At 41.1% G+C, this 21762-nt stretch overlaps 1 pseudogene; it reads left to right on the top strand.

Annotated features, from left to right (window-relative positions):
• The first annotated feature begins 11229 nt into the window (after nt 1-11229).
• LOC133883795 (small nucleolar RNA Z247) lies at nt 11230-11346 on the top strand (annotated as a pseudogene).
• The last annotated feature ends 10416 nt before the right edge of the window (nt 11347-21762 follow it).

The raw sequence follows: 21762 nt of genomic DNA, 5'->3' as shown, positions 1-21762 counted from the left end.
CGACAGACTCTAACCCGGTCTCCCACAAAATATGGCATTTAACTCCCAGAATTCTGTATTCTCCAGATATCATAAAAATGTATGAATACCATGATGCAACTCTATTTGAGAGCTGGACGACGCCAACATCTCATGCAACTCCATGTACCGGTACGAATCACACACGATGAAAGTGATCGGCCTTTATCACCATATGAAGTGCATAAATGCATATGTATGCATGTGAATTGACGTCAATTCTTAATTTCCTTTTGAATGACTCGTGATAAAAAAAACACCAAACTGATTCATGATGACAATGGTACAATCCAAATCAATAAGAATAGCATGGATTTAATGAATCAAATGCAACATCATCCATGATTTTAATGAATTAGAAAATGCCATATACTTCAATTTTATTTGCAAAATAAGTAAAACATGAATATAAATATAGCACTAAATCACATCCCCACGTTACTTGCCTTTTACCAAAAGCGACGAAGAAATTTCAATTAAGTACGTCCGCAAGTATTACCACCTGCACAGGTATATTATTAGCACTAAGACACATTTAAAACACATAAAATATGAAGCGTCCACCCTACGTCTGAAAACGTCGCATATACGCCTATATTTCGGAAAATCGAACAGAAAATTGTATCACATGAAATGATACACTATCTCCAATTCAGAGTCGAATCAAAGTTCTCACTAATTAGACTTTGCTTCGTGGAAAGAAATGAATGTTTCGACTCGGATGTCATATCTTCGAATCAATAACGATTATCGAAACGAATCAGACTATTGATCATATGAAATGATACGACAGGAATTGATTGATTTGATCTAACCATAAACGTCTAAGAATTACTGAAGAATCACCTTCGAAGGATTGACGACGAATCCGACAAAATTACGAAATTTCCAACTTTTCCCTTTTTCTTCTTTTTTTTTCTCTCTCTTTCTTCTCTTTCCTTTTTTTCCTTTCTCTTTCTTTTTTCTTCTCCTTTTCTTTTCTCTTTCTTCCTTCCTGGCTTCTTCCTCACTGGCTTGCTCTTGCGTGCTTGCAGCTGCGGCTCTCTCACGGCAACGCAAGGCGGCCGGCGTGCACGACGGCGCGACAGCGGCGGCGGCGAGCAGGCGGTGGCGCCGGCGGGCAGGACGACGACGATGCGCGGCAGCGGCGCGCAGCTCTGGCGGCGACGGCCGGCGCGGTGGACGGCAGCGCACGCGCACACGTCGGCGAGCAGCAGCTCAGGCCGGCGGAGGCAGCACGGCGCGACGACGGGGGGAGAGAGAGAGAGAGAGAGAGAGAGAGAGAGAGAGAGAGAGAGAGAGAGACGAACGCGAGGCAGCACGAAGGCTCTGGATAGGTCGGGGTGACGACCGATCCATCCGAAGCTTTATCTGCCTTTTTTTATTTTTTATTTAAAACAACGAACGGTCTAAATTTATTGGACTTGCTACGGGTCACAAAGTGCCCGGAACGGACATATGAATAACAAAATGGGTTCGTCTCGACGAGATGAATGCAACCACGGTCTCCAATTTTCCATACGAGCAACGGATCAAAAAGTCAATTTTTGTTCAAAAACTCCTTTTTTTCTCTCTCAAAAATTCGGTATTACATCCCCCCCCCTAAAGGAATTCATCCCCGAATTCTGCCACTTCCATGGCAACTATGGAATAGAAGTAAAATATTTTAAAACTTATGACTCAGCAGTCTCAAAGAGCTCAGGATACTCCTTGCGTATTTGTTCTTCAAGTTCCCAAGTTGCTTCTCGTTCTGATTGATTTGTCCAAAGGACTCTCATAAACTTGATAGTTCTCCTTCTCATGACTCGCTCTGAGGAATCCATAATGCGTACTGGCTGGCACTTTACGGTCAGGTCTTTCTCTATCGTGATTGATTCAACATCAATTTTATGCTCAGGGTCTCTCAGATATTTTCTTAGCTTAGAAACATAGAAGACATTATGTACTCCACTTATTGAGTCTGGTAATTCAAGACGGTACGCCAAACTGCCTACTCGGGCTGTGATTAGAAATGGGCCAATGTACCTCGGGCTAAGCTTTCCAGAGATACCAAAACGTACAACACCTTTGGTTGGCGATACTCTGAGAAGAACATAGTCACCAACTGTAAATTCTAGGTCTCGTCTTCGGATATCTGCATAGCTCTTCTGTCGACTTTGAGCAGCCAACAGGTCCTGACGTATTTGGTATACCTTTTCTGATGTTTGCTGAACCAAATCTGGACCAAGTAGGGATCTCTCTCCAACAGAATCCCAACACAAAGGGGAAACACACCTTCGGCCATACAAGGCCTCAAAAGGAGCCATCCGAATACTAGCTTGATAGCTATTATTATAAGCAAATTCTGCTAGGGCTAGATGATCTTCCCAATTGCCTCCAAGATAAGACACAAGCACGAAGCATATCCTCCAAAGTCTGAATAGTCCATTCTGACTGACCATCTGTCTGAGGGTGGAAGGTTGTGCTAAGAGAAAGTTTTGTGCCCAAGGTACTTTGCAAACTCTGCCAAAACTGAGATACAAATTTGGAATCCCGATCTGAAACGAGGCAACCCAACAACGAAATCCATAGTGATATGTTCCCATTTCCATTCTAGGATTTCTAAGGATTGCATTAATCCTGCAGGTCTTTTATGTTCAGCCTTTACTTGTTGGCAGACACCACAAGCTGTAACGTACTTAGCAATATCCACTTTCATCCTTTTCCACCAAAAATTTTGTTTTAGGTCTCGATACATTTTGGTTTCACTGGATGAATAGTATAAGGAGTCCGGTGAGCTTATCTCAATATATCCATTTTCACATCTGCCTTCTGTGGTACACAAAGACGGCCTCTAAAGCGTATCGCACCATGCTCATCCACACTAAACTCTTTTGATTTTCCTGCTGAAATTCTCTTTCGAACTTCTAAAAGAAGACGATCATGCTGTTGAGCTTCACGTACACGTTCAGGTATAGCAGATTGGATGATCATTTGAGTTTCTTTCTGCACAGTGCTAGCAAAGCAAAAAGATATCACCATCCAATCCAAGTCTGAATGTAAGGATATTATTGCTTTAGGTACACCTGTTCTGCTAAGGGCGTCAGCTACCATATTTGCCTTTCTGGGATGATACTGAATCATCAGATCATAGTCTTTGATTAATTCTAACCATCTTCGCTGTCTCAAATTCAGATCTCTCTGAGTGAAAATGTACTTGAGACTCTTATGATCAGTGAAAATATCACATGACTCACTATACAGGTAATGCCTCCAACTCTTCAAGACAAAAACCACTGCAGCCAATTCTAAGTCATGAGTGGGATAATTCTGTTCATGAGTTTTCAATTGTTTGGAAGCATATGCAATTACCCGACCTTCTTGCATAAGCATACAGCCAAGTCCGATTCAAGAAGCATCAGTGTAAACTGTGAAACGCTTACCACTCTCGGGCAAAGCCAAAATAGGAGCGTTCACCAATTTATTCTTTAAGGTTTAGAAACTGACATCACATTCATCAGTCCATACAAATGGAACGCCTTTTTGAGTAAGTTTAGTCATAGGTTTTGCGATAATGGAGAAATCTTGTACAAAGCGCCGGTAATAGCCAGCGAGTCCAAGAAAACTTCGAATCTCTGTCACATTAGATGGTCTTTGCTATTCTAATACTGCAGCAACATTCTTTGGGTCCACAGTAATACCATGCTGATTAATAACATGACCAAGAAATCCTACTTCTTCGAGCCAAAAGGCACATTTCTTTAGCTTCGCATAAAATTTATTCTTTCGAAGAGCCTCCAACACTAAACTGAGGTGCATCTCATATTCCTCTTTTGACTTGGAATATATCAATAGATCATCGATGAAAACCGCCACAAAGACATCTAAATATTCATGGAGCATCCGGTTCATAGCTTCCATAAAAATAACAGGGGCATTCGTTAGTCCAAAAGACATAACCACATATTCAAAATGCCCATACCTTGTATTGAAAGCCGTCTTCTCAATATCCTCATCTCAGATTCGCAATTGATGATAACCCGATTGCAAATCAATCTTCGAAAAGATCATCAATACGAGGTAGAGGATATTTGTTTTTGATTGTCACTTGATTAAGCGCCCGATAATCCACACAAAGCCTTTTAGTGCCATCTTTCTTTTCCACAAATAAAACTGGAGCAGCCCAAGGCGACGTACTCGATCTGATAAATCCCTTAGCAAGGAGTTCATCTAATTGCTTCTTTAATTCCATTTGTTCCATTGGTGCCATTCGATATGGAGTCTTATAAATAGGTTGTGTCCCTGGAATCAACTCAATACGGAAGACTGGTCCTCGTTCAGGAGGTAATCCTGGAAGCTCACTAGGAAACACATCAGGATAATGACACACGACTGGAATCTCTTCCACGCGTAGAGTGACATCCTGCCCTTTAACCAATGACCAAAGAGCACCAGATTTCCACATCCATCGGTTAGGGAAAATCCTGCACAACATGGAAAGTGCATATGGCAAGGTCTTCCCTTGGAAAGTAATCTCCCCTCTTGATGCAGCTCTCAAGGTGATGATTTTCAAAGAACAAGAGATAATGGCTTGGTATCGGGCAAGCCAGTCCATACCAAGAATAACATCGAAGGACTCTAAATTGATCATCACCAAGTTAGCTGTGAATTCCTCATCTCCAATATTTATAACACACCCCGGGCAAACATAAGAACTGGATATAAGACCACTGGGGGAGTTAACTACCACAGATTGCCCAATTTATTGTACTGATAGTCTCGCTCATCTAACGAAGTCTACCGAGACAAAGGAAAAGCTAGCTCCAGAATTAAATAAAACATGTGCATCAAAGGAGTCCACGGGTAAGATACCTGTCACCACGTCATTGTGACCTCCGGTCTCAGCACTAGGTAAAGTATATAACCCAGAAGGTGTCTGAGATGAAGAGGTTCCTGCAGTGTGGGAAGAAGATGCCCCAATCACCGGCAATGTCGGTGTAGAAGTTCCCTGAGGAATCATAGGCAGATGTGACCAGTAAGGCCCAATGGGAACTGTAGAAGGAAGATAATACCGCATTGGTGGAGCCATCGGGCCAGTAATGACTGTAGGAGTAAGAGTAGCAGCCAATACATGTGCTGATCCCTTAAATGAAGAAGAAACCCCAGAAGAAGAAGATACTGGTTCCCACCTGATACGACTGTTCGGGTTTCTGCGACACACCACATCCTTGTGGCCTTGACGGCCACATACTGAACAGTTCCCCTTCCAAGAACATTCACTCTGCATATGTGAATCACCACACTTGAAGCACACCAAACCAAAACCGGGTTTAACCACTGTACGATATTGGGTACTGGTGCCTGGAGGATGTATTTGAGAGGGTCCACCATGGTATGGTTGGTGACGTTGTTGTCCCTTGTACTTCTTATGGATGGGACCACCAAAACGACTCTTCTTCTCTTCTGGTCCTTTATATTGATCTGCTCCCGATATCTTGCGAATATCATCAGTGTAAGATTGCTGCAACTCAACACCAGAAGCTTGTTCAACCATAGAGCGAAAATCTGTAACAACAAAAGCACCAAGCACATGACGGATAAAAGGCTTCAAACCCTATCTGAAACGTCTGGCCTTCTCTGCATCATCGTGGGCTACATGAGGTACAAAGCGCACAATTTGATTAAAGCCCACTTCATACTCTGCCACTGATTTCTGACCTTGTGTATAGTTGTTTAAGTCAATTTGCATTTTATCCAGAAAAGTAGCTGGATAAAATCTCGTCTCAAATTGTCTGACAAACTCAGACCAGGTAAGATCCCCATGGGCAACAGTCCTGGCTGATTGTACACCTCTCCACCAGATCTGGGCTTCTCCCTTCATCAACTGTATCACATATCTAACCTTGTCTCGAGGCAACACATCAAAAGCATCCAGCTGCATTTCTATATAGGCAAGCCAATCTGCATCCTGAATTGGAATCCCTGATCCATCAAAAGAGTCCAATTTCATACTAACCCATTCACGGAGCGTTACCCCACTAGTAGCACCCTCTTCAGGTATCTCACGTGCCACAACTCTAGCAGCAGCAGGAGTCTTTGGAACAGCCTGCCTCAAAGCTCTTAACTCTTCTTGTATCTCCTTCATAGTGGTCATTAGCTCCGCTTGACTGATACTCCCTGGTTGAGAGGACTCAACCTCAGCAGCCGATAACTATGCATCACCATAACCTGGAACTGTTGTACGACTATGATCCGCCTCATTACCTCGACCACGACCTCGCACCTTTGGCGGCATAGCTACAAACACCACAATGGATAAGTAAGTATGCACTAACTGCAAACATACTTCAAACAAATAAACTAAAAGGAATATAGTGGAACAACGCATATGAAAAGATATGCAAACCCTTTCCCATCCTACATGTGCAAGTGTGTCAAGTTATTAACTTCTTATCCTAGAACCTAAAGCCTAGGCTCTGATACCAAGCTGTAACACCCTACTTTACAACTAAGCCAATTTATTCGAAAATGGAAAATTTTGGCAGCATTTCCTCTATAGGGGTGGTATAACTGACCACAACAGAAAGAAACCACAGGTAGACAAAACATGATATAAACAACATATAGAAATTTTCACGATGCTACCAGCGTCTTACCACAACATATACAAAACAAACGTCAGACTACCAAAAATATAACTTCTAAACACCGGTTGAGTTATCAACATTGTGATGAGGTAGTGCGTGCAACTACCAAGATCCATCCCCAAAATGCACGTTAACATTCTAAACATACCTGTAAAAGATTTAACAGGGGTTGAGACGAGCTCAGCAAGTAACAGCTATGAATATAAACATATCTCACTCAATTCAAGAGTATTAGGGAATAAAACATTCTTCTCACAACGTAAAAAAAACACATGGTTTTAAAGAGAATATCTTTTCAGAAGTATTTGTCGAGAAAGTAACGACAGACTCCAACCCGGTCTCCCACAAAATATGGCATTTAACTCCCAGAATTCTGTATTCTCCAGATATCATAAAAATGTATGAATGCCATGATGCAACTCTATTTGAGAGCTGGACGACGCCAACATCTCATGCAACTCCATGTACTGGTACGAATCACACACGATGGCAGTAATCGGCCTTTATCACCATATGAAGTGCATAAATGCATATGTATGCATGTGAATTGACATCAATTCTTAATTTCCTTTTGAATGACTCGTGATAAAAAAAAACACCAAACTGATTCATGATGACAATGGTACAATCCAAATCAATAAGAATAGCATAGATTTAATGAATCAAATGCAACATCATCCATGATTTTAATGAATTAGAAAATGCCATATACTTTAATTATATTTGCAAAAGAAGTAAGACATGAATATAAACATAGCACTGAATCACACCCCCATGTTACTTGCCTTTTACCAAAAGCGATGAAGAAATTTGGATTAAGTACGTCCGGAAGTATTACCACCTGCACAGGTATATTATTAGCACTAAGACACATTTAAAACACATAAAATATGAAGCGTCCACCCTACGTCTGAAAACGTCGCATATACGCCTATATTTCGGAAAACCAAACAGAAAATTGTATCACATGAAATGATACACTATCTCCAATTCAGAGTCGAATCAAAGTTCTCACTAATTAGACTTTGCTCCGTGGAAAGAAATGAATGTTTCGACTCGGATGTCATATCTTCGAATCAATAACGATTATTGAAACGAATCAGACTATTGATCACATGAAATGATACGACAGGAATTGATTGATTTGATCTAACCATAAACGTCTAAGAATTACTGAAGAATCACCTTCGAAGGATTGACGACGAATCCGATAAATTTACGAAATTTCCAACTTTTCCCTTTTTCTTCTTTTTTTCTCTCTCTTTCTTCTCTTTCCTTTTTTTTCCTTTCTCTTTCTTTTTTCTTCTCCTTTTCTTTTCTCTTTCTTCCTTCCTGGCTTCTTCCTCGCTGGCTTGCTCTTGCGTGCTTGCAACTGCGGCTCTCTCACGGCGACGCACGGTGGCCGGCATGCACGATGGCGTGACGGTGGCGGCGGCGAGCAGGCGGTGGCGCCGGTGGGCAGGACGGCGACGGCGCGCGGTAGCGGCACGTAGCTCTGGCGGCGACGGCCGGCGCGGTGGAGGCAGCACGGCGCGGCGACGGGGAGAGACAAACGCGAGGCAGCACGAAGGCTCTGGATGGGTCGGGGTGACGACCGATCCATCCGGAGCTTGATCTGTCTTTTTTTATTTTTTTTTAAAACAACAAACGGTCTAAATTTATTGGAATTGCTACGGGTCACAAAGTGCCCGGAACGGACATATGAATAGCAAAATGGGTTCATCTCGACGAGATGAACGCAACCACGGTCTCCGATCGTCCATACAAGTAACGGATCAAAAAGTCAATTTTTGGTCTAAAACTCCTTTTTTTCTCTCTAAAAAATTCGGTATTACAGTCAAGTTACGACCATATATCTTTGTAGTAACTGACCTATCTTATGAGTCGTAATTATATTATTTTTTGGATCATAACTATGGGGTGGCGTAACAGTGAACTACAGTGCGTCTAGGTAGGTATATATATTATGTATGTATGTATGTTTGTATTTGTTTTAGCAGTTGAAATGCTGTATCAAGCTAATTGCCCTGTGAAATATAATTCTCTATCGTACCAACTTCTGGCCTTCTTGGAACTTGGTTTTATATTTGTAGCATTCAGGTTGTAGCTCCAGCTTGGTTATGTTAGATGCTTATTGTTTTGCTTGTGGGATGATGTGCATCCGTGTATCTAAATTGTCAGGCTGACAAGATTAACAAACCTTTGTTCTTTCTTCCCCGGTAAGCATTGTATCTTGACGTATCAGTTACCATTAGACACTAAAGTATATGCTGACCGAAAGACCAGAATTCTTTCTTGTAGGGGTGCTGAAGGACTGCATGCACACCTATCCTGTTGTCTGTTCAAAAAGGTCTTAAAGCTAATTGCAGAACCTCTGAGAATAAACATGTAGATATGAAATGGTATCGAAGGATGTGAATGTAATGTTCTTGCTTATTGTTAAGCTTTGCTGAGTGGTTCCATCCATTCATGGAAGCTCTAGCCTATTGTTAAGCTTTGTCGAGTGGTTCCGTCCATTGATGGAAGCTTTATAGAGTACTATATCCTTTCTAATAATTACATATTACTCTGTATTAGCATCTTTGTAAAGGAAGGAGTCGTGGCAAAGCTAAAATTAACACAAGTATGGTCATTATTTTACTTAATTATTCCCTGTCCTTTTGGATCCACCAGGTGCGTATGGTTATTGCTGAAAGCAATCATATTTTAACAACATCCGCATCACCTTTTTCTTAACCGGGTCTAGTGATGTAGTGGTCATCCCTTTCATACCCCTTGTCCTTTATTTCCTTCCTCTTTTAATCTTTGCACAAAGAACAATATATCAAGGAGAAAAGGAGAAAAGTGTAAAACTTTTCACATATCCTATCTTTCTAGATCCTCCTTGAGACTAGAATTTTTTTTGTTCCATGGAATCTCTGATGCTCTCTTGCTCGTTTAGTGCTACAGTAAGATGCTTAACCAGTGAGCATTGGGACGCCACTGCATTGACATGTGATATGAGGTTAACAGGTCATTTTACCCAGGGATTCCTTTCCCTTTTTGTACTGGCCATCAACATGCTATGCTTCAGACGTACAGTGTCACTGAAATTTATATAATTGTTGCTGTTTGCAATGCATTGGTACAGGTCAATAGCCAGAAAGGGTGGTGATGGTGCCACAAGTATCTGAAGAACCAAAGAAAAGAGACGGTGAAGGATGTCGGCAAGGTATCATCTAAGTACCATCAGTATTTGGTCTTGAATAAACAAGAAGGTGTGGGTGTGGCTGCTCCTTTCAAATGGCCTATTAGGATGTGATTAAATATCTAAGTGGCTGACGTGGCACCATCCTTGGAAGTTGTCGTCCACAAGATATTGTGTGTTCTTCCATGAGATCGTGACAGATACTGCTTTGAGAAAAACTTAGGCCCATATGTTTTCGCCAACTTCATGGGCTGATTGTACAACAGCATGCAATCATCTTGTAGCCACAGGTTGAGCCGTTGAGGTTAGGACTTCACATCATATGCTCGTCTGAAATGAAAGCAGGTGCCAAATGCTGGACCGATGTCGCTATACAACATAATGGTTAGCAAATACCTATATGGCCAAATATCAGGTGGAAACAAAAGTCACTTAGATGCAATGTGTGAAAATCATTGCAAGGGCCTGTTTGGGAAGTGTGTTTTGGGATCCAAATCCCTAGGATTTAGTACAAACTGGAACTAAATTCTAAAAATTCCTAGAGTGTTTTTAAAGATTCTCAAGAAATTATCAGATGTAGGCAAAGCCATATTTTCCTGCTATATAAAGCTTCAAGTATTAGAGATAAGGAATGTAATCACCGAATCTCTTATAATCATGTGTAATTGTTTGGTGATAGATATGACCGGCTAGGGTAAGGCATAGTATAGATTAGATTTGGCAGTTTAAATTTGGTTGATCTGTTGTATAGTTATATTGTAAATTAAGTCATACCCTGCCGATCATATCTATATATGTACAAGCCACGTGAGGGGCTTTTCACACAAAGGATAACACGAAACATCGTCATCGAGCCATTTCCATGTTTTCACACCTATGATTCTTTCATGGTAGCCAAAGCCAAAAAAAAGCTAGGTTGCTATGTTGACTAGTTCGTCTTCCTCCAACTCACTGTCTGATGTCCACGTCTCGGAAAAGCTCATGAGACAGAACTTCATGCTATGGGCAGTGCAAGTCCTCACCACGATCTGGGGTGCGCGGCTTGAGGGCTACGTCATCGGCAAAAGCATCGCCCCCAACACTAAGATCACATCAAAGGTTGTAGACAAGGATGTCAAGATTCCAAATCCTGCATATGAGGAGTGGTACGCCACGGACCAACAGGTCCTTGGGTTCCTCTTCGCGTCCTTATCTTGGGATGTGTTGTCGCAGGTGGCTGCTGCAAGGACGGCGGCTCAGACTTGGAGAATGATACAAGATATGTATGCTTCTCAAACCCGCACGCGTGCAATTAACGTGCGCCTTGCAATGACGACGACGTAGAAGGGAAACGTGAGCATCTCCGAGTACTTCGGCAAGATGAGGTCGCTTAGAGATGAGATGGTGGCGGCATTAAAGCCGCTAGATGATGAAGAGATGGTCGCCTATATCCTTAATGGGCTATATGCTGAATTGTAACTAGAATTGAACCCATCTCAATTGGGGAACTATACTCTCAACTTTTGAGTTTCGAAACTAGGATTGATCTGCAACAAGGCGGTTCCTCCTCGTCTGTCAACGCTGCTACATGCGGTGGACGTGGTGGATCAGGACGTGGCAACTTCAACCGTGGGTGTGGTGGTTGTGGCCATGGCGATGGTCGCGGCCGCGGCAACCAGCAGAAGCAGCTGCACAGCAACTACAACCGTGGCACCAACAATAACAGTGTGGACAACCGCCCTACTTGCCAAGTGTGCAAGAAGAGAGGGAACATTGCTTTAGATTGCTAGCATAGGTATGATGAGAACTATGTGCCTAAAGAAAGAAACAATGTTGCTGCAACAAACTCCTACTCGGTGGACACAAACTGGTACACCGACACAGGCACCACTGATCACATCACTAGAGAATTGGAGAAGCTAGCAGTCTGGGACAAGTACAACGACAATGATCAGATTCACACTGCAAGCGGTGCAGTTATGAATATTAATCATATTGGTCAATCTACTATTCATACTTCCAGTCGCAATCTTAATCTTAAAAATATCCTTCATGTTCCACAAGCTACAAAAAATCTTGTTTCCATTCACCGCCTTGCTAAAGATAATAATGTCTTTCTAGAGTTTCATTCTAATTTCTTTTTTATCAAAAATCAGGACACGAGGAGCACTCTTCTTAGAGGAACATGTCAGAAGGGATTGTACCCTTTTCCATCTGTACCATCTATAAAACAAGTTTTTGGAATCAATAAACCATCCTTTGATAGATGGCACAGACGCCTAGGTCATCCTGCTGCAATATTGTTCAAAGGGTGATTAATAGGCATAGTCTCTCGTGTCTAAATCAATCCAATAATAATTCTATTTGTGATGCTTGCCAACAAGCAAAAAATCATCAATTGCCATACCCCAAATCCACAAGTGTGTCTAGTCATCCTCTTGAACTCATTTTCTTTGATGTGTGGGGTCCAACACCAAATTCTATTGGGAAATATAAGTATTATGTCAGTTTTATTGATGACTTTGGCAGATTCACTTGGATATATCTTTTGAAATTTAAATCCGAAGTGTTTCAGAAGTTTCATGATTTTCAACATCTTTTTTCACTAAAGTTGGCATAACACATCTTGTTTCCTATCCACACGCACACCAGTAAAATGGTACAGCTGAGCGCAAGCATAGACACATTGTTGAAGTAGGGCTGTCATTTTTAGCACATGCTCATATGCCTCTTAAATTTTGGGATGAAACGTTCTTGCTGCCACTTTCTTAATTAATCGCACTCCTAACAAAGTCATAAATTTCTCTGTTCCCTTAGAATGCTTGCTTCATACAAAACCTGATTACTCATCCTTGAGAGTTTTTGGGTGTGCATGCTGACCTAATCTTCGTCCATACAATAATTGTAAATTGCAGTTCCGATTCAAACAATGTTTTTTTCTTGGATACAACAATCTTCATAAAGGCTTCAAGTGCCTGGATGTGTCTATAGGGTGCGTCTATATTTCAAGAGACATTATCTTTGATGAGAATGTCTTTCCCTTCTCTAATTTGCATCCTAATGCTGGCTCCTAATTGTGCTATGAAATTCTTCTCCTTCCTCCAACCTTGGCTAATTCTCAGACTGGGAATGAATTCTTAGATGACCAATTGGCTAATATTCATGGTACTTGTAATACCGAATAATTGAGAGAGAGAAAAAAAGAGATTTGACCTAATAGTTGACTTTTTGATCCGTTGCTCGTATGGACGATCGGAGACCGTGGTTGCGTTCATCTCTTCGAGATAAACCCATTTTGCTATTCATATATCCGTTCTGAGCACTTTGTGACCCGTAGAAAGTCCAATAAATTTAGACTGTTGGTTGTTTTAAAAAAATAAAATTAAAAAAAAGGGATAAATACCAGATGGATCGACCCTCAACCCGATCCATCCAGCCTCTCGTGTTCATCTAGAGCCTCTCGCTCATCTCTCTCTCTCTCTCTCTCTCTCTCTCTCTCTCTCTCTCTCTCTCTCTCTCTCTCTCTCTCCCAGCCAGCTCGCACCATGTTGTTGCCGCGCGCCGCCATCCACCTACCGTCGCCGGCCTGCTCCGCCGCCGCCGCCGCATCGCTGCTGCTCGCTGCCGCATCGCTATCTGCCTGCCATGCGCGCGCGTCGTGTGCTGCTGCATGCCGCCGCCGAACCGTCGTGCCGCCGTCAAACCGTCATGCCGCCATGCCGTTGTGCTTTGTGCCGGCTGCGCGCGCGCTGTGCACTAACCGAAGCAAGTCAGGAAGATAGAAGCTAGAAGAAGTAAGAAAGAAGAAAGAAAGAAGAAGCAAGGAAGAAGAAGCCAGGAAGGAAGAAAGGAAAAGAGAAAGAAGGAAAGAAAAGAAAGAGAAAGAGAAAAGAAAAGGAGAAAAGAAAAAAAAAGAAAAAAGAGAAAAAGGGAAAAGAGGAGAAAGTTGGAAATTTCGTAATTTTGTTGGATTCCTCGTCGATTCCATCGAAGGTGATTCCTCGGTAATTCCTAGACGTTTGTGGTTGGATTGAATCGAATCAATTCTCGTCGAACATGTAATCGATAATCTAATTCGTTTGCAATAACCGTCGTTTGAGGCATTGATGCGACATTTGAATTGGAATATCCATTTCTCAATTAAGCAAAGTTTAATTAGAGAGAGATCTAATTCGGATCTGAAATGGAGATGTCACTTTGAATTATGCTATTTGAATTTCTGTTCGACGTGTTTTAAAATAATATCGTGTATGCGACGTTTTCAGGAGTAGGATTGACGCTTCTCGTTATATATGTGTTTCAGATGTGCTTTAGTACTAAAATATGTTTGTTCAGGTGGTAGTGCTTCCGGGCGTATATAATCGAATTCCTTCGTCGCCTTCGGTAAAAGGCAAGTAACGGGGGGGGGGGTGTAATTCAATGCTATGTTTATATTCATATCTTACTTCTTTCACAGATAAAATTGAAATATCTGATATTTTCCAATTTATTCATATGATGAATGATGTCGCATTTGACGAATTAAACCAATGTCATTTCATTGATTTTGATTATATCGCTGATGTCATGAACTAGTAGTGCTGATACTCATGAAAAAGAATCATCAAAAGAAAAATAAGAATTGACGTCAATTCACATGCATACATTTGCATTTATGCATTTTATATGGTGATAAAGGCCGATCACTGCTATCGTGCGTGATTCGTACTGGTATATGGAGTTGCATGAGAGGTTGGCATCGTCCAGCGCAAAACTCTTAAATAGAGTTGCATCATGGCATTCATACATTTATGATAATATTTGAAGAATACAGAATCCAAAAGGGGTTAGTGCCATGATATATGGGAGGCCGTATTGGAGATTGTTGTTGTGATTCCGTTGACAGGTGAATCAAGATTGTTATGGCTTAAAACTCATATGTTTTGGCTTTTTGTGGTGAGAAAAAAGATTATATCTGAAATACTTTTTAATCTAGTGAGATATGTTTATATTCATAGCCGTTACTTGCTGAGCTTGTCTCACCCTGTTAACTCATTTTTTTCAAGTATGCTTAGGTTGTTGATGTGCATTTTTTGGGGATGAACTTGGTAGTTGCACGCACTACCTTATAACAATACCGATAATCTAAACTTATGTTTGAAAACCATATTTTTGACGGTATGTCGTTCATGCTGTAATAAGCTTTGTACTTGAAGAAGTAATCCTGTATATGGTATAGATAGATATATGTTGTGGTTACATTGTTTATATCATATATTGTCTGTATGTGAATTGTGTGGTCAGTTATACCGTAACTATAGAGAAAATACTGCCAAAGTTTTCCATATTCGAATAAAATATGTTTAGTTGTAAAGTAGGGTGTTACAGTAATATTTTAATTGAGAATGTACAGGAAGCACAGGAAAATGCAGTGGAAAATCACCTAGGCTCTGGATCACACGCTGATTCGCCTAATGAGCAACGGGGAAAGTCAACATCAGGATCTATCCAAGGCTCAGGAGGATTCGACGGAGAGCGCATGGAGCGTGTACCGCATCAAGACGTGTGGCCAGGCGGGTCGCGCACAACCTCGACATCACCCACATGTCTGAACATCGTGAGTCCGAACATCATGCGCTCACCTCAGGCTCATGACATGCGGCGGGGCTGGTGGTTCTCCTCCGCCGATCGAACTTGCCCCGGATCAGATGCTGAGTCCGGCTCTTTCGGGGGGGGGGGGGGATCAATCTCCAAAATGATTCCACTGGTGGATCCGATGCGTTTAAAGCACCTATGGCACCCGGGAATGCACCAACAACTTCAACACGTCAAAGAACTCGATTACAATATGGCATAGTAAAACTGAAGGTATTCACTGGTGGCATAATTTGCTATGGTAATTTTACGTCTACCGGTGAATCTCATGATATTAGTACATGATAAGAACTATAAATATGCTATGGATTTAGAGTATGATGCTTAATGAAAAATAAAATATGGCACCTAGTTCCACCACAGAAGGGTAGGGATGTCATAGATTGAAAATGAGTCTATAAGATCAAACATAAAGCTGATGCGAGCTTAGACAAATATAAAACACGTCTAGTTGGTAAAGGTTTTAAATAGAGATATGGTATAGATTATAAAGATACTTTCAATCATGTTGTTAAAGCAACTATAAACATAATTATTTTGTTTGTTGCTATCTCTAAAGTGTGGAACTTACGTCAATTAGATGTTCAAAATGCCTTCATACATGGTATTTTAGAGGAAGAAGTTTATATGAGGCAGCTTCCAGGGTATGAGGATAAAACCATGCCAAATTATGTGTGCAAGTTAGATAAAACTCTATATGGGTTGAAACAAGCACCTCTTGCATGGTATTCCCGATTGAGTGCAAAATTATATTACCTTGGTTTTAAATCGTCAAAGGCAGACACTCTATTATTTTATTTCAGTGGCAGTGATGTAACTATGTTTGTGTTGATTTATACGGATGATATAATTGTTGTGAGTTTAACTCAAGCTGCGATAGTAGGACTGTTGCGCACGCTGGAACAAGAATTTGCACTAAAGGACTTGGGAGAATTACACTATTTCCTTGGTATAGAAGTCAATAAAGTACGTAATGATATTATATTGACACAAGAGAAATATACATCTGATTTACTGAAGAGAGTTGATATGTCAGAATATAAGTCAGTTAATGCTCCCTTATCAGTTAGCGAGAAATTGTCAGCTTTTGAAGGAGTGTCATTGGGTCCTAATGATGCCACACAATATAGAAATAGTTGGTGCATTACAATATTTGACTCTTACTAGACTTGATATCGTTTTTCCTATGAATAAGATGTGTTAGTTTCTTCATGCTCCTACTGAAACACACTAGGCTACTGTGAAAAGAATTTTAAGATATTTGAACAGTCTACTAAAGTTATACTAAAGATTGGTAGATCCAATTCTTTGCTTGTCAGTGGATTTTCTGATATAGATTGGGCAGGATCTCTAGATGACATAAGATCTACTGGAGGTTTTGCTATGTTCTTGGATTCTAATGTTGTTTCATGGAGTGCACGTAAACAACCTATAGTGTCAAGGTCTAGTACAAAAGCGAAGTATACGACGATTGCTAATACTACTGCTGAAATCATGTGGATTCAAACCTTATTGCGTGAAATTCATATACAAAGTCCGAAGACAGCTAAACTTTGGTGTGACAATATTGGTGCTAAATATCTTTCTGCTAATCCAGTGTTTCATGTGAGGACAAAATATATTGAGGTGGACTATCATTTTGTAAGAGATCGTGTATCAAGGAGATTGATTTTATTTCTTCAGGTGATCAAGTTGCAGATGAGTTTACCAATGTGCTACATGTCAAACAACTGGAGAACTTCAAGCACATTCTTAACCTAGCACGATTATGATTGAGGGGGCTATATATTAGAGATAAGGAATGTAATCATTGAATCTCTTGTAATTATATGTAATTGTTTGGTGATAGATATGACCGACCAGAGTAAGGTATAATATAGATTAAATTTGGTAGTTTAGATTTGGTTAATCTGTTGTATAGCTATCTTGTAAATGAAGTCATACCTTACCGGCCATATCTATATATGTACAAACTATGTGAGAGACTTTTTCACACAAAGGATAACACGAACCATCGCCACCGAGCGATTTCCACACTTTCGCACCTCTGATTCTTTCATCAAGATCAGTTGGTTTAACCAGATATGGAAATTTAAGACCTTTTGACTAAACGTATGTCTTTCTTTGTATCCTACAAACGCGGATTTTTTATCTTGAAATTTCAAAGATTCAGAACATTGCCTTTCCTTATTTCTTAATTCTTAACTTTTTCGAATATCTGGAAAGCTACCTGGTACGCAGCCTAATACAGAGGGAGTAGTACAACTAGCATCACAGAGTTTTGAGGTTCTCCCGTGTAAATTAATCTAGCCTTTGAAAGTCTTGAATCCTGTTCGGCCGGATGGGGATTGCTCTAGTAATTGTTGGGACATAATTCAAATTTGACCTAATTTTTAGGGGATATATGACGTGCACACGGACACGTACTCACGGGACGGTTGGCATCAGCCGCCGGCCTGCCTACTCCTTAAGGCAATTTACGAGTTACGACTTCAATCATCGTGCTAATTTATGAGCTTGCATCAGCGTCAACCTTGGTGTCAGACTTCGTCAAATTGGTCAGACATGATCGATCAGCTTAGCCGGGCAGCACCGATGCTCCCAGTAGCAGGTCAAAATCACGCTCGGCCGCACGAGACTGTACGATGACTTCCTTAGTCTCTAAATTTTATATCTTCGGTTTTCAGTATAAATTGTATAGTTATATATTTATGATGATGTGAATGTATACGTGCTTACCTGAATTGTGCCGGAGTTTGTAAAAAAATACACGCGTCTGTCTGCGAAGTCAGATGAGGCACTCCATTTCATGCTTCTAATTCCCTAGGATTTTCTTGGAGTTGCTAACGCCTGGGCATAAGAAATACAGCTCACATCAACTTTGATCGCACTAAACAACACCATCATGACGGAGTAGGAGCAGTCATTTTCCAAGCATACATGGGAAGCTCGCAAATGGAGTGCCTTTGGATAGCACATGAGATTTTCTCGTGCGAAAACAATCGGTTTACTTCCCAAGTTGAGCTTCTTTGGTTAATAGTGACACTTTTGTCATACTGTTATGGCCAAACCGTGGCAAGAAATCAACCGCCATGACCGTGGTAAATTTGGCAGAAGTACAAACTTATATATAACAAGTGGAACAGGGTGCTAATAAGGTATGGCCGCATGGGCTAATTTGTACAAACTTATATATAACAAGTGGAACAGGGTGCTAATAAGGTATGGCCGCATGGGCTAATTTGTAGCGGTGACATATGCCCTCACTCATTCTTGAAATTTTGCTTTAAACTTTTGTGTTTTATATAGAAAAAAGTATGTATTCAAGAGTGGCAGCTGCCAGTGCTACTTACTCCCTCCGATAAAAAATACATAATATTTTTTATTTTTATTATTTTTGAAGTGCAACTTTGATCATTAATTTTATTTAGAATATAGTTATAATATCTAATAAAAATATGATATTATAAAAATATTTTTTAAGATAATTTTACACGTATGATTTTTCATTTTCAACTAAATATTTTGAAAGCTATTGACGATAAAAATTTAAAATTTTGATCAGATTTTAATTAAAGCATCAAGTATTTATGAAGAAGAGAGAGAGGAGTTGGAGAAAGAGAACTTGGATAGTCTCTAATGGGGTGGCAACTGCACACAGTGAATAGCTCTCTGCAGTAATGCCAAATCTGCACCGTTTGATTGGGCAGCAACGTGCAAGATGGATCTATACAGTAACACTGCTACAATATAAAATACAGCACAATACCACTGCTTATTGTGACAACAACAACTTGCTCTAGTGCTAAAGCGTAAGACATAGATTACCGTGCGTTGTGCTATAGTTCTATGTATTGACTCCTTCACTGCAGAGGATTTGGGTCCGAGAAAGAAGACACGGAGGTCAGGTCCCTACTTCCTTGTGATGCGTCCACTACTGCGTGAGGTCCTCTCACACTTACGATCACGTCTCAAAACATTAATTACACAATTAAGTATACCTAATCATAAATGCATTATATTTTATGCGATTTATTATCAATTTGAGTTTAAGCGCATTTCAAAAGTTATGCGTTTTGAACCTTCACGTATTTCCCCCACATACACGTGAGTATTTGAGAGTGAAAATGATTCAGAAGCTAATTAGGAGAAACCCTATAAATATTAGAAAAGAAAAAGGGAAAAGAACGAGACTTTTAGCACCAAATTGTTCCCGCAGTCTAACCAGGGCTCCTCGTGATCTGACCGCCATTACACAGAGTACCCATTAAAGGGATCGATCACACTCTCTCTCGCTCTCTCTCTTTCTTTTGCTCTCTCACTCTCTCTTACTCAAGCCTTAGAGAGAGAAGAAGAGATCACCTCGACGGCTTCGACGACCGAAGATCGATGGAGGAACCTTCCAAGAGCTTCCCAAAGACTTCCCCGAGGTCTTCCCCCGTTTTCTCACTCACCGAAGGCATGTTCTTCCTCCCCAAGCTCTCTCAACCTCTTTGCGAGTCCAATTAGTGTATCGGAGCTCTCCCGGAGGATTCCAATCCAACAGAAAGTTCCTCTACGCCGAGGTGAATCTTTTCATGCCATCTTTCCATCATTTCCTAGCTCTAGTCGTTCGTCGTTTGGATTTGAACCAAGAAACCCGAGTATACCCTAGACCTAGATCTCATTCTCAAGGTTTTACGTGTTCAGACCGTGCATATCGTCTGAACAATCATAGAAAATGTTTCCCTGGTCTTATGAAGTACTTTGGTGTCCTTCGTCATCGAAGGTTTCGCCAGAGTCCTCGCCAGCGACCCTGCAAAAGCCCTGCCGGCAAGGTCAGGTGGTCTGGCCACCACTAGGGCCAGTCTGACCACCAGTTAGGATCAGAACATCCAAGTTCAAACCTCTGTACATGAGTTAGATCGCCGCTAGGGCCGGTCTGACCGTTGGTCGACTGTTTGACAGCCATCATGCCTTCGGTTAGACTGCTAGGCACCAAAACTCTCTGCTGAGAGTGATGCCCCACCGTTCTTCGTGGTCGAGATCGACGCCGAACTAGTTCTGAACGTGAGCGAAGCACCTAGAGTAGCAAGACAAGCATATAAACATATTGCACCCTTTTGATTTGAATCAAGTAGAATCTAAATTGATGAGTTACTGCTTAGGTATGTTTGCATGATTAATGAGTCAATGTCGGGTGATATAGGTGGAACCTATGTTAATGCATTGCCTCTACCTTGAATTATTGATGATTTCTTATCCTTGTAACCTAGGTTTGGTTTTGTTAATGTCTAACTTCAAAGGTTAATCGAAATGCTTAGCAATGCTTAGGTTCTCGGTAGAAGTTGAGCGACGGTACAGCCGTTGTTTATGAGCATAGGGTTTGCTTAATGTTCACATTGGGTATGATTATGATGTTGGGCGGTATGAGATGTGAGGATGAAGCGAGATATGTGAGGTGCTAAGGGTAGGTCGAGAGAGGAGGACGGATGCCATAGACCGCTTCCATTGGTTAAGCACTGATCATCGATGTTGTTGGCTCTAACACTTTTCTGTACTTACCACATACTCGGATATGGGATGGTTAAGCCAAGTACCGTAAGTCATCGTATTCATTTGACCTATGCGTCTGGGGTGTGAGCAAAGGCTTATAGAGGCACCGAGAAGCGCTGGTAAACCATAGTATGTTCGGGGTCTCGGTGGCCTCCACATACATCGGGCATGTGGACAAAGGTTCAGGGTGGATATGTGAACGGTTGTTACGTGAATCATCACTCACAGCTGACGGGCTGTGTGGGCGGTGGTCTCGTGTCATGTGGTCTCGTGGGTGGTGCTCTCGGTTATCGAGCAAGCTTCTGTCTATTTGCATCGGTTGTAGAGTTCTAACTTTAGGGTTTTGGTATAGCATGTTGGTTATGATGGGTGATGGTAGTTGTTTACATGAGATGCTTCCACTTACTTTCATGTGCAATTGGTTGGTTACAAGGTAGAAAGGTAGTTGTGGTTTAGTATAGGTGCTCATACCTAGGTATTAAGGTTGCTTACGCATACAAATTTACTTAATCTTGTGGTCTACTCCTTGCTAATAGCTCAATTGCATAATCATTGGAGTCAGGTTATTATATGTACTCAATATGGATTAAGTCTTACAAGTACCTTCATACTCACGCTGCTCTTTCAGGTTTACAGACGATGAAAGGTTAGTTGCCTGCTATTTCATGTCCACCGATATTGACGGCGGGCAAGAGTATTGCTGTCTACGCATGTTTTTGGGTGGAGCCTAAAGGCATATGGCTTCACCTAGTTGTTGTTCATAAATATTACTTTTTCGTTACA

Source organism: Phragmites australis, chromosome 10 (assembly GCF_958298935.1).
Source record: "Phragmites australis chromosome 10, lpPhrAust1.1, whole genome shotgun sequence".
NCBI classification, from domain to species: Eukaryota; Viridiplantae; Streptophyta; class Magnoliopsida; order Poales; family Poaceae; genus Phragmites; species Phragmites australis.
This window is presented reverse-complemented; position numbering and strand designations above follow the sequence as displayed.